Genomic DNA, 13,382 nt, shown 5'->3' with positions numbered 1-13,382 from the left:
TATTACTTTACTTCAGGATAACATGCCAATTTTTTTGTTCACTAACTGTAGCACAGCTATCAATTAAGCATGGCAAAAAAGTATTTAATATATAACCAGAAAACAGGCTTCCAAAGGTAGTTTTGAGTATGTATGTTAACTGTGTGATTTCATATATCTCCCAAATAAATGAAACATACTAGGCATCTTGTCACCTCATGAGTACTGTGTACTTTCAAATACCATTGTCTCATGGTGATCTCTTTCTGTATTTTGCTTGGAAGGCAACCAGAGATTCCTAATATGCTATGGAAATTTTGAATCCAAATTGGATAAACTCTTTAGTTGAGCTACTACGTTAAGGGATGTTAACAAGTCATATTTACTGAGCTGCTTGCTCTTAACTCCTTCCTCTCATCGCAGGTCAGGAAATTCAGATAAGAATTCAGACTTTCCCTCTTTCTTGAGAAGAAAAAAATTGTTCAATTACTTGATATAGACTGACTAAATGCATACAACTGTTTCAGAAAAGTAGTCTAATTCTACAGCAGAAACTGCAATTGTTATTTTCTCTGATAATTGATACCTGTTGTGGTAGAAAATTGTATTAACCCAGTTTGTTTAAAATAATGTATTCATTATTTTGGTGTTGGTCTTTTGGGATTAAAAAAATGAAACACTTCATAGTCATTTCAGGCTTCTTAGCCAATGTAAAACTACCTGGTAATTCATGGGTATGGGTTTAGAAATTCTCAGTTACATGCTTTTGACTGTTCAGTTGGCTGCATACAAATAGTCTGATCCCAAAATAAGCCTTGAGCATGAATCCATTGTACTTGTGAGTCATAACTCTGAATTGCTTGTGAGTGGTGTTTCACAAGGCACAGTTGCAGATCCAAGTCATAACTTAATTCGACAGAACTGATTTTCCCAATCAACTGTAATGCTTTTGACAACTGGCACAATACTTCTTTCATTATGACAATACACTGAATTCTATGTAGCTGTAGAAAAAATTCAGACAGCTCAAGTACTTTTGTGTAAGTAACAACTTATCAGTGAAAAAACAAGTAAAAATCCTGAGGTAGAAGACTGCTTTTTGTTTTATTAAAAAGTGATTGCATACAAGAAATATTGAAGTGTTCTATACTTCATAAGATTAAGCTGTAGTTTGGCATGACAACAGCAGAAGAGTAAAAGCACTGTCATTTCAATAGGTGCTTTGAATAAAAAGTTGATTTAACTTTCAACTTTAGTTTACATGTGTGCCATGTTGGGGAATTTTTATTTTACCCCTTGAGGCAAATTAAATACACATTTGTGCATAAATTTAAAAAAATAATGAAAAATACACCGGACAGTCCTATGACCATATGCAGTTCTACAAGGAGTCTGCAAAGTTGCATCACTAGCCTATTCCTTATATACACTTGCACCAGTACCGGTCCCATGAGTGTAGGCATGGGGTGCCTTGGCCCAGCACTGGATTCATCCCCCAGAGCCAGTTCTGCTGCCCAAAGGTGACCCCTGAGCACTTGCATTCCAAAATTGCTACAAGACAGTGCTGTGGCTGTTTCTTACCTCATCACCAAGGGAAACTTCACTCCCTTACAGGGATTCCTCCTGTCTCTGGCATTCCTGCTTCCAGTCAGTTTAACCCCTTCTGCAGTTGGGCATTCTTGCTTTCTATGCCAGATCATTCCTTGGTCACAAATTACCACTGCTGATCACTTACAATTTTAATTTCCCCTTCAGCGGTGTTTGGTAATTCTTAATCCTTCTCTTCCTCATTTCTATAATCCTATGGTTCTGACATGTCACAGAACATATAGGTGTTTATGTTACCTGTTTGTTGAAATTTGACATATTATAAATTAACCTTCTCAAGCATGTTGAGAGACCAAATTTTAGTAGTTCTCTGACCAAAACTTTGAGAATTCCTTTGAAACAAAGACTAGATCTGATGTGATGTGGCAGCCCAAAACAAGTAAGGGAGTAGTGCCTAGAACTTCTTGAAGCAGCTTTAATCTAGAAATGGTGTGGTGGGTTGACCTTGGCTGGCTAATAGACATCCATTCAGCCCCATTCTCTCACTCCCCCTCCTCAGCAGGACAAGGGGAAAAAACTCATCTCTCTACTCATCCAGATGTCTCTGGAGTCAGTCTTCCCATATTTACTTATCTATGATGCCAGACAATGCCAGGAGGGTTTCAAGGACATGTTAGAGGGGCTAGGATGCTGACATTACCTTGGTTGTCCAGGGGTATCCTTTATCCTTTGTGGACAGCTCTAAGCTTCTAAGAAGTAAAGTCCTTATTTCCAGGGCCAGGCTATCCTTTAGTTTGTTTTACTTAAGCATGGACAGTACCAGAGTCTCCAGTAAAATTCCACTACCTCATTACATTACAGTGTATAATGTGAACTAATATATACATTAACAAAGTTAATACACTTGCATAATATAAAGACTGATATAATAGTCAGGGAAGGGAATTTTCATAACACAATTCACATTGTAAGGATATGTGGAAGGAGTGTCTGCTCCTTTAAGGGTATCTGGTCAAAGGAGCTATAAACAAGAACATATAGAGACGAACCTGACAGATACATGTTAAGGGAGGTCCTAATAAGAACAAATCTTGTCAGTTGCACTAATTGGTAAGGATATGTGGAGTGTGAGAATGTTTTGGTTTTTTTTTTTTCAATTGGGAGGATAAGGGAGAGAGACAAACACAGAGTCATAAAACTAGACCAATTAGTGTTAACACAGACAGCAATCAGAAACAAACATGGTCAGTCACACTAATTGGTGCGCTATCAAGAAGCTGCAGACAAACTAGGACTTTGCAACTGATAAGGATGAAAGCCTTGCCAATCAGCCAATCACAACAGACTACATGACAGGAAGAGAGAACTGGCTTCCAGGGCAAATGGTAGGTGTGGCAGCCTGCAAGGAGGGAGATGGATTTCTGCAGGAAGCAGGGGCAACTGTCACTTCTTATCTTGACTAAAAGTTGTCCCTATATTACTGGCCAGTATCGGACTGCATCTTTTCTGGTGCAGATAGTCAGTCCTGTCACTGCTAATGAGGGACAGCAGAAATGCATCAAAAATATTGTTTCTAGGTTTTTCACTACTGCACTGTGCCTTTTGAAACAGAGAAATAAACTTAACAACAGAGTCAATTATAATGTTAAGCAGCATTCTTTATTTTATCAGCGCTGAGGAACAGTGGGGATCATACTCCAAAGACTGGATGCTCTTGCATTGCTTATATTCACATAATTATTACATATGCATTACAATTTTTGAAAATTTTTACTTACAATACATCTATACTAAGAAATAATTGATGATATTAGTTTTAATTGTTTAGTTTCTTAACAATGCATCTATTAATTATTAGTTAAATATAAACTAAGCACTCTGCTTCTAAACAATGCATTACTTAATCTTCTGTCTCCCTCTTGTCGTGCAAAAGGATCTAAAATTTGAAAAATATCCCCTCGTTTTGCAGGTGGTCAGAAAGTATTTACCTCATGTCAGTTGGTTAATGATGGGTACGTCTTTTATAACTTTATCACAGTATACATTAATTTGGCAGCTTCACTTTGTTGTCCCAAAACCAGGATTCTTTACCCAGTGTGCACGCAAATGAGCCAAATTTAGCACACAGATATGAGATATTGTTAATTCGAGTTCCACAAAACTGGATGCTGGAATAAAGCCAGCATGCAAGAAAAAATAGTAGCAGCCATTATATACAAAATCCTATCACTACTCAGGGCAAGTCCTAAAGAGTCAATTGGTTATACATTTGCATATTGGTTACATAATCATTTTAGCATGTAATGAACAATGTTCATCTAAAGGACACTTTATCCAACAGTCGTGAGATATGTGTTAAAACAAGACTCGACTAATTGTGCGGGCTTCAGAATGTTTAAAGCTACAAGGTCAGTAGTCTCTAGTTTCTGATTAGGTGCTTTGCAAGTCATTCTTATCTTTGTTAGAGGAGCAGACTGACCTAAAACTGAAAGCTGGGTCTCTTTAGTTTGGAGGAGAGGAGACTAAGGGGTGACCTCATTAATGTTTATGTCACGAGGATGGAGCCAGGCTCTTCTCAGTGACAATCAATGATAGGACAAGGGGTAATGGATTCAAACTGGAACACAAGAGGTTCCACTTAAATTTGAGAAAAAACTTCTTCTCAGTGAGGGTGACAGAGCACTGGAACAGGCTGCCCAGGGGGGTTGTGGAGTCTCCTACTCTGGAGACATTCAAAACCCACCTGGACACATTCCTGTGTAGCCTCATCTAGGCGTTCCTGCTCCAGCAGGGGGATTAGACTAGATGATCTCTTGAGGTCCCTTCCAATCCCTAACACTCTGTGCTTCTGTGATTCTGTGATCTTTAGGTTAACAATTGCAGACAGGATTAATTCTTTTAAGTGGTAACGACTACACCTTAGGTTGCCTGATGCTTGCTCATTTTTGTTAAGGACTCTGTATGCACATACTTGTGAGTATTTGTGTAAGTACTTAGTTTCCTGTGCTATTGTTATTTTATTCTAGGCTTTTATATGCACTTTCTACAAAACATAGTATAAACCAAAGGAAATTATTGAACAGGTAATACCATATCTGCGGATGGGTTTCTATTAGATGGAGATTTGTTATTGAACTAGCCAGGCCCAAAGGAATTTCAAGGCCACCTTGGAAAGCTGAAAACAGGATCTGCTGTGGAAGTAAAACAGTTCAGCAGCTACGAGGCAGCAACACGACGTAAATCAACAGACCTATTAGCAGTGAGACTCGGGTACGTGGACAGCTCATGAACATAGACAATATCCAATCAGTTAATGCATGCTTGGAGCGTGGATGCGTGATCAGGAAATAACTGCATATATAAGGAGGCTTGTTTCTGTAATAAATTGGCTTCGCTTAAATTCACATTGGATTGTGTGGAGTCCATGATTTTTTGCCCTCGCAAGTGGTGACCCCTACGTGATCCGCGAGGAGAATTTGTGGCGAGGGGACGACTGTTGCGAGGAACGAGCCCCGGCTTGCGGTGATTAGGAACGGCGCATACCAGGACGCAGACAGAAATTCATGCAGAGACAGACATCTTGTTCAGGAAGGAGCGTAGAGCCTGGCCAAGCAGAGAGCTGACCTAGGCCTAGGCTGCCTTCTTTATTCACCATTGACAATTTATAAGATATACAGGTACAGGCCTGGACTCAGATGTTTACAAAAGGTGCTTTTCCACTAATTGTTATTAAGAACACACTAAACTCATGTGATGTTTGTCTCACTTGTTTTTCCACTCGTTCACAGACCAACCCGAAGGGCATTCACACATCCCATGCACTTGGGGGTGGTTATCCGGCCCGAGATACCATTCTCATGAGTCTGGGCTATAACTTTTTACAATTACGAGAAACGTACTTCAAAGTAATCTGTCCAAGGCCCTTTATATATTGTTATGTTAGTATTATGTCTTTGACTGTCCAGATGGTCATGTTAGTACTGATCTTCCTTTATCATCCAGGTGGCTGGAACCACACATCTTGCTTTCCCACATCTTACTTTCCAACACTGGCTGGAGACGGCGCAGCTGGACTGTGACCTGGATGTAGTCTGCAGATTGCGTGCCTCCCGATTGATTGCTACGGAAGCGACGGAAGAAGAATAGATTGGACATCATTGCAACGGACACCCAAAGAGGTGAGCAGCAGGGGGCAAGAGGAGATGAGGCAGAATATATCTAAAGAAGAAGAAGCAATACTGCGTCTTCTCTCGCATATCCTCTCTAAGAGAGGGGTGAAATATGAAGAAAGTAACATCTGTAGCCTGTTAGTTTGGTGTAGAACTAACAGCTACCCGTCAGAAACCGAGAAGGCTTTTAAACATGAACTTTGGGACGATATAGGGCAGAAATTATGGGATAAGGTCAGCAATGGAGATAAAGAAGCTAAATCATTAGCAACTACATGGAAGTTTACATTACTACCTTAAAAGATTTTAAGGCTGAATGGTCTGCTGCTGCCGGAATTTTTGCAGCATTGCAGCCTGATAAGAAACCTGAAAATCGCTATGAATCTTACCCAGTTTGTGTCTTTGATACCCTCCCTACTCCATCCCCTGCTGTGCCTTTGGCACCCCCGATGGTTCAGCAGTCCGGTGCGGGGAGGAGGAAAAATGCAGAGCAGGTGACCTCCTATACCATTACCCAACCCTGGTGAGAACAACAAATCCAAAAGATTGGAATCAGATGACTTTCCCAAAGAACCTGTGAAAGCTGAGAATGCTAAAATCGTAAACAAGTGTACTATCAGTCCTTTTACCAATTTGTATCCACCTCTACCGCCTTTTAACCCTCCAACTTCCATGAGAGAGCAGAAGGAGTCACCAGATAAGAACTGGACAAAAGAACTATGTGAAAGATTAGATCAGTTAATAGCAAATGAATCCAGCAGTCGGCAATGTGGTCATGCTGATCATGATGGGAAAGGGGGTGCGACTGGAGACTCGGGTTATAATTGGCACATCACAGTTACAGGCGCTATTAGTTTCTGAAATCCTGAGGCAGTCAACAGACCTTGCATATTAAGCTATGATAAAGGTGCCTGAAACCGACAAAGCAGCCAAATCATTTACAACTATTAATCAGGGTCCCAGTGAGAATTACATGCAATTTATTGACCATCTTCAGGAGGCCATCAATAAGCAGGTTGAAAATTTAGAAGCTAAGGAAGCACTGGTGTTGAAATTAGCAGTAGAGAATGCTCATGTTTGCTATCAATGTGTTATCTGCGAGTTTTACAGCACATATTACATGCTTATGTGTATTGCCTCTCTGAAAATCAAGCAGCTTGTCAGGAATGTGAGTTAATTGTTTTACTGGTTGTTGTTACAGTTGTTTCTTTCTGGTATTGATTTTATAAGTACACCATAAGTAAACCTTCTCCCCACTTTTCCCATTCACTGTACTTTCCTCCCTCCCTCCCTCCCTCCCTCTTCTCATGGTTTTTACTTACAAGATGGGGTCAGGAATGACTGTTTTCAGTTGTGTTCCTAAGAAATCGGTATTGGGAGGTGTTTTAAAAGATAGGACAGCACTTGGAAATAGGAGAAAATATGATCTTGTTAAATATTGAAATTAGTGTTGGCTGCTATATAAGTTAAGTGATTGGGAAAAGTGGCCGGAGGATAGAACCTTTAAGTATAATACTTTGTTGCAATTAATGTTTTTAAGGCGAGAAGAGCAGAACAAAATAAATCCCTACAAGAGATCATTAGATCATTACAGACAGTTTTACAGGTGGAACGGTTTGGACTTCAACAAGCTGAGAGAGAATTAACTGATAACACACAGGTCATAGAAAACTTGCTGAAATCTGCAAGATGCTTTTCCTTATTAACATGTTTTCTTTATAGGTATCTGTTTAAGCATATTACAGTTTAATAAGTCTTTGCCTGTTATACGGTACAGTAAGTTCACAGACTGCTAAATCATGAGAATCTGTTGACTCAAAAATGTATATTTTATTATTATACAGAAGACCGTGAGTAATTCAGTTCTTTACTGCGTGAATGTGATGATAAGATTTTGTGTCTAACAGCTGTTACTTTTCTTTCTAGCATGCTAGCTTTATTCTGGCATTCAGACTTGCACAAGTCTGTGATAGGCTGTGTCTCATCTTGGTGTACTAAATTTAACTCTTTTGTATGCACACCAAGTAAAGTATCCTGCTTTTGGGATAACAGTTGTATCACACCAGATGAGATGCTAATAAAAGCCTTGCCCAGTCCAGCTTGCTGTGGCGGTGGGGAGGTGGGTGCCGATTGGGCTCCAGCGTGCACTGACCTGTTTTGTCAGGGAGACCCAGCAGTACCTCCACCTGCCTGAGGAGTAAGCGGCCCAAAGGTGCAATGGAAAAACCGAGATATTGTCTTGAGTTGGTGTAAATGTGATCCATCTGCATATTTGAACTTGGTATTTGGTTTTCATATCTGAGCTCAGTATTTTAGTTTACATATATATATATATATATATTGGATACTAAAAGAATTTTGTTTGGGGAGATAATTACAAAATGGGAACCAGTTCTGCTGCTAAAATACCACCTTGCTCCCCGTTAGGATGCATCCTTACACATTAGAGTAACTGCTCATATTGTTATTTTAAGGAACATTTAACGAAAAACTGTTGTTTGTACATAACTGAGGACCTGGCGCCTGACCCCAGCAGAGGCAGCAGAGGGGAAGGACTGAGAGACATCGGACTATGAATTCTTAATGTAATACACAGTCTCTTCCCGTAATATGTACTGACACCTGTATACGTACCGATACCTGTATTGATAAGTTAATTTAGTGTAGCCAAAGTACCAGGAATCCATATCTTAAATAGATTGATAAGGGGAAGGGTATTGTGTGCGTCGGGATAGTCTGTAAATCCTGAAGTACCCAACCAATGGGTAACGGGGGAGGGAAATTGCGTCTGGGATTTTGGGAAGATATAAGCAGGGGCTTTTTGCCCTATTCGGTGTGCCTACCTTTAGGTAGAACACCCGGTCTTGCAAAATCGTTATTAAAATATGTTTTGCTGAGAGATCCTGCCTGGGCCTATTGTATTTGCAAAATAATTGTTTCCTACAGTTATCTAGTAATTTTGAGACCAGAAAATAACCGAAGTTGTTAAACTCTGATTCGCATTGAATTTATGTGCTGGTTGGAGGTATGGGAAATAAAACTAAATGCTATGATGGATGTGAACTTGGTATTGTATGAGGTTGTATTTAAAAGTTGCTAGAATATGAACTGATTTGGATAGAGGAAAATGGAATAATGGATTGATGTTTAATATACTGGGTTTTGACATCTGTAAATTGTAAAAGGTAAATGGGGCTGAGGAATGTAACGACTGTTGAGCTAATTGGAATTGCGTATTAAGTGTATTATGGTTGGAATGAAATGGGAAAACAAAAAAGCAAAGTATCCCAGGCCTGTGATTGAACATAAATTTCAGGCCTGTGTCAAGCTGCAAGATAACTCAACTCATTGTAACTGAGGAGTTTTCCAGAGCCTCCTACTTCGTACCAGCAACTATGCCAGCTGCGTGGCCTTAGCTATATCTAAACTGCAGCAAGAAGAGAAAGAAAAAAAAAAAAATGGAAAAACCTGACTGTCTGCTTTTAAAGCGGCAAAAGGAGGGGTTTTCTCTCCCCCTCCCACTGAAGCAATGTTGTAATACTGAATGGAGCAATCTGAGGCTGAAATTTGAAAGCATCCCTAGCAGATCCGTAGTTCTAATGAAACTGGGAAATTAAACTAAAAATTTTTTTAATAGGCTTACTCTGTGGTAACTAGTCGTAAGAGGTTTATTAGTAAATTCACCATGCAAGTTTTTGAGGTCATGGGAGAGAATGAAAGAAAGACTGTTTTTTGAGACCAGTGGAATGCCAAATTTGGAACAAAGTTTTACCATATGAATTCTTGTATTTGCTAGAAAGCCCCTCTCTTGGGTCAAGATTTGTTAAGTAAATTGTAAGCTCAAATAATGTTTTCTGAGAATTCTGTGTAGTTGTATGTCCTACAAGAAGCTGCTTGGATGGTGCAGATCTGCTTGCTGCAAGTGAGAAATCTCCAAGGAAATTTCGAATGCTGTATTTCCATTAGTATTGGCAGATAATGTTTCGATAAAGCAAACACTACACTGATAGACCTGAAACAGGACTTCGATCCAGTAAGGGAAAACAATATCCAATAAATATGACAAGCACAATGGAGTTAGAAACTTTGATGTATAAATCTATGACAACCTTACAAGCTAACTGCATTTGACTGGACTTGCAGATTTGTCTATTTATAGCTACAACACAGAAACAACCTGTGGCTATTGTGGGACAGTATGATGAGAATGCTAACAGACTGATATACTGATTGTTACTCTGATCAAGAAATGCAGGGAATGAATTTAAGTCTTAATAGGTCATGATCCTTTTGTCATATATGTACCAGTTGTGAAATTTAATTCTGATTTTTTTTTTTTGTAATCTATGTCCTTGTAAATTGCACTAGCTGATTTTCTTAACAGCACAGCTTTTGACATGCCTAAATGTAAATTGCTGCAGAACCTGCAAGTCTTTAACATCAGGTCACAGACCGTACTTGTATTTGGTCTGATCCTACATACTTGCACAGGTTTTGTTGATGGTTCTGGGAAGTCTCATAAAGCTGTAGTGGTTTGGTGTGAAGATAACAATTGACATCATTCTGTAAAAATTATTGAAGGTTCAATCCAGTTAGCAGAACTTGGCACAGCTTTACATTACTTAGAGCTTTTTAAGGAGGAACCTCTACATTTGATTTGTGATTCTGAGTATGTAGTCAAGGCCCAATGCACGTATCTGATTCCGAACTGTTTTTTGTTTTTTTTTTTTTAAAAAAAAAACAAAAGGGGGAAGTGACTGCACTACTCCATATGACAGGCTGAGCAAAGCATTGTATGTTTTGAACTTTTTACGCCTCCTCCAAGGGTTCGATATTCCACCTATGATTCTCCATGGAACAAGTTTAAAAGGCCATCTGACAGACCTTAGAAAATATCAGTGTCAGGTCAAAGTGCGCAATGGTGTTACAGGTGAATGGGAAGGTCCTTTCCACTTAATAACTTAGGGAAAAGGTTATGCTTGTGTCATTACAGGACAAGGATCAAAGTGGATTCTTGCGAAATGGGTCAAGCCATGGCTGAATAAAGACAACAAAGATTTAACGGATGCAGACGGACAGGAGGGAGATAATTTGTGAGGACTGTTTCAGATGTAAACCGTGGATCCTAATTCAGTGTTATAGATGCTCACAGACCTGGTGGTCTAGAAGCCTATTAGCAAGCAGGTGGTGTACCTTCTGTGGAGAATGGCAATTTGAACAAACAGCAGGAGAGCCAAAAGGGCGATATTACACTTAGACAGTCAATGCAAAAATGAGGTAAAATTATGGGGCGTTCCTACCATAGTATCTACTGCACTCTTTCTCCCTAGTCTAGCAGCTGGTAAAGCTTTAGGAGACATATCAAAGTTAAGCTATTTTTCTTTTAAACAGGCTAATCTAACTTCTGAGATACTAACTCAATTAATAGTAGATGTTGATGGTATTAGGCATGCTACTCTACAAAATCGCACAGTTATAGATCTTTTGCTTTTAACACTAGGTCATGGTTGTGAGCTTGTCTGATCATTCTGAATCTATTCATAGTGTTTTAGACAAACTAAAACAGCACATCAACAAGATTGTCATAGTAGAATTAGGGTTTGACAAATGGCTTAAAAGCTTGGGAATAGGTGGATAGTTGTTTGATCTTATGAAGTAAGGCTTAACTGAATTATATGTAATTGTAATTATGTTGTTAATCATGTGTTGTATGTTGCAGTGTATTTCAAAGATGATTCAGCGTGCTGTAAACAAGGCCTGGCTGATTCAAGAACAAAAAGGGGGAATTGTGGATGGGTTTCTATTAGATGGAGATTTGTTATTGAACTAGCCAGGCCCAAAGGAATTTCAAGGCCACCTTGGAAAGCTGAAAACAGGATCTGCTGTGGAAGTAAAACAGTTCAGCAGCTACGAGGCAGCAACACGACGTAAATCAACAGACCTATTAGCAGAGAGACTCGGGCATGCGGACAGCTCGTGAACATAGACAATATCCAGTCAGTTAATGCATACTTGGAGCGTGGACACATGATCAGGAAATAACTGCATATATAAGGAGGCTTGTTTCTGTAATAAATTGGCTTTGCTTGAATTCACATTGGATTGTGTGGAGTCCATGATTTTTCACCCTTGCATATATCTTGCCATATTTGCTTTTGTTTTAATGAATTCTTGATAAAAGGTCTGGGATACTCAAATCTGTAGAGTGTAGCTGTCCTTGGTGCTGGGTGCCCCTGCCAAAGTTTTCTCTTCCCTCTATATAAAAATACAGGATTCTCCCACCTCGATTCTCAGTATCATTACTTATTCCATGCAGTATTTTAATCCTTTGCAAGTACCTCTTATGATAGGTTCCATTGCCAAGCCATGTGGAACTGATTGTGTTCAGTACAGGGCAGTCCCTGGTCTCTCTTCTCTCAAGAGACCACCCCTGCAGCCCCTCTGTTCCCAAAACCTTGCCTTACACCCAGTACAGATCTGCAGCATTATTTTTTCTATTTCTACGATGTGAGTGCTTATAGATCCTGGAATTCCCATCTACTCATAATTGAGAACTTTTTTCTGGTGAGATTGGTGATTTGTGCCAGGAGGTGCTGGTTTGTTATGATCCCGGTACAAAAGGCGCTCACACTCTGTAAAGAATCATTTTAAAAGACTATTTATTAGAGCTAACACTATAAAGGAGAGAACATATAGATAATGAATAGATAACCTTACATCCCTTCAGGTTCTGGGAACCCTGAGTTGTTCAGCATTGAACGTTGATGAGAGCGCAGCATGCCATGTAGATCACATCCATGGAAGGGTTACTCCATTTTGGTCATTCAAGCTATTCTAGGATTTTCTTACAAGATAGCAACTCTGTTCACTATTTCTACCATCAAACAGGAAGGATGTTTGCATAAGAGCTTCTTGCTGCGCTGTTAGATAAAGGCAAGGTCACATAGGTGATGTAATTACCAGTACTGAGTGGGAGCTACCTGCAGGCTCCTCTGTTACGATCAACAAGCTAAGTTTATTCTGTGGCCAATGTATATGCACAGCCCAACACAGGCCGAGCTTTACATGCAGTACAGCAGGGCATAGACCTGAGCCTAAGTAGGTTAACTTTTATGTGGTTCACTAATCCTTCAGTGTACAATGGTCTTCTGGTCAGGATCACCACACGCTAGTTTAAAAATAAACTGAACCATAGGACCAGATTTTGAGAAAAAATTCTTTGCTGAGATGATTGATTGTGGGTACATAAAAAAAAATCAATGGGCGGCAAAATGTAGCAGAAGGAAAACAGTGTTGTGAAAATTACCTTTTAAAAGTTTGGAGGTGTGAAGAAAAATTTAGCAAATAACTCCTAGATTTCACATAATTATCTAGCAACTTAATTCAAATAACATCTGTAGGAAACCATTTTAAATCTGCTTTTAAAGCCCAAAGGTTTCTCTGCTGCTGCTAAACTCATTGTGAAGCAGAGCCAAATACCTCCCTGGGCAATTTCTCTGAGCCCAGCCACCACCATGCCCGTGCCACCAGGAAGCATCCTCCAGCATCAGCTGGCATCTGCTGCTTGTGCAGGCAGCTCTTCCTGCTAGGCCAAGGCCTTTCTGGTTGCATTTCTGTTCCCTGAGTTTGGACTCTGCCTGCCCCCATGACACTGCTTACCATCAGCTCTGGGCAGGCCATGCCCTT

Source organism: Nesoenas mayeri (genome assembly GCF_963082525.1).
Source record: "Nesoenas mayeri genome assembly, chromosome: W".
Classification (NCBI taxonomy): Eukaryota; Metazoa; Chordata; class Aves; order Columbiformes; family Columbidae; genus Nesoenas; species Nesoenas mayeri.
Note: the sequence above shows the minus strand (reverse complement) of the source record.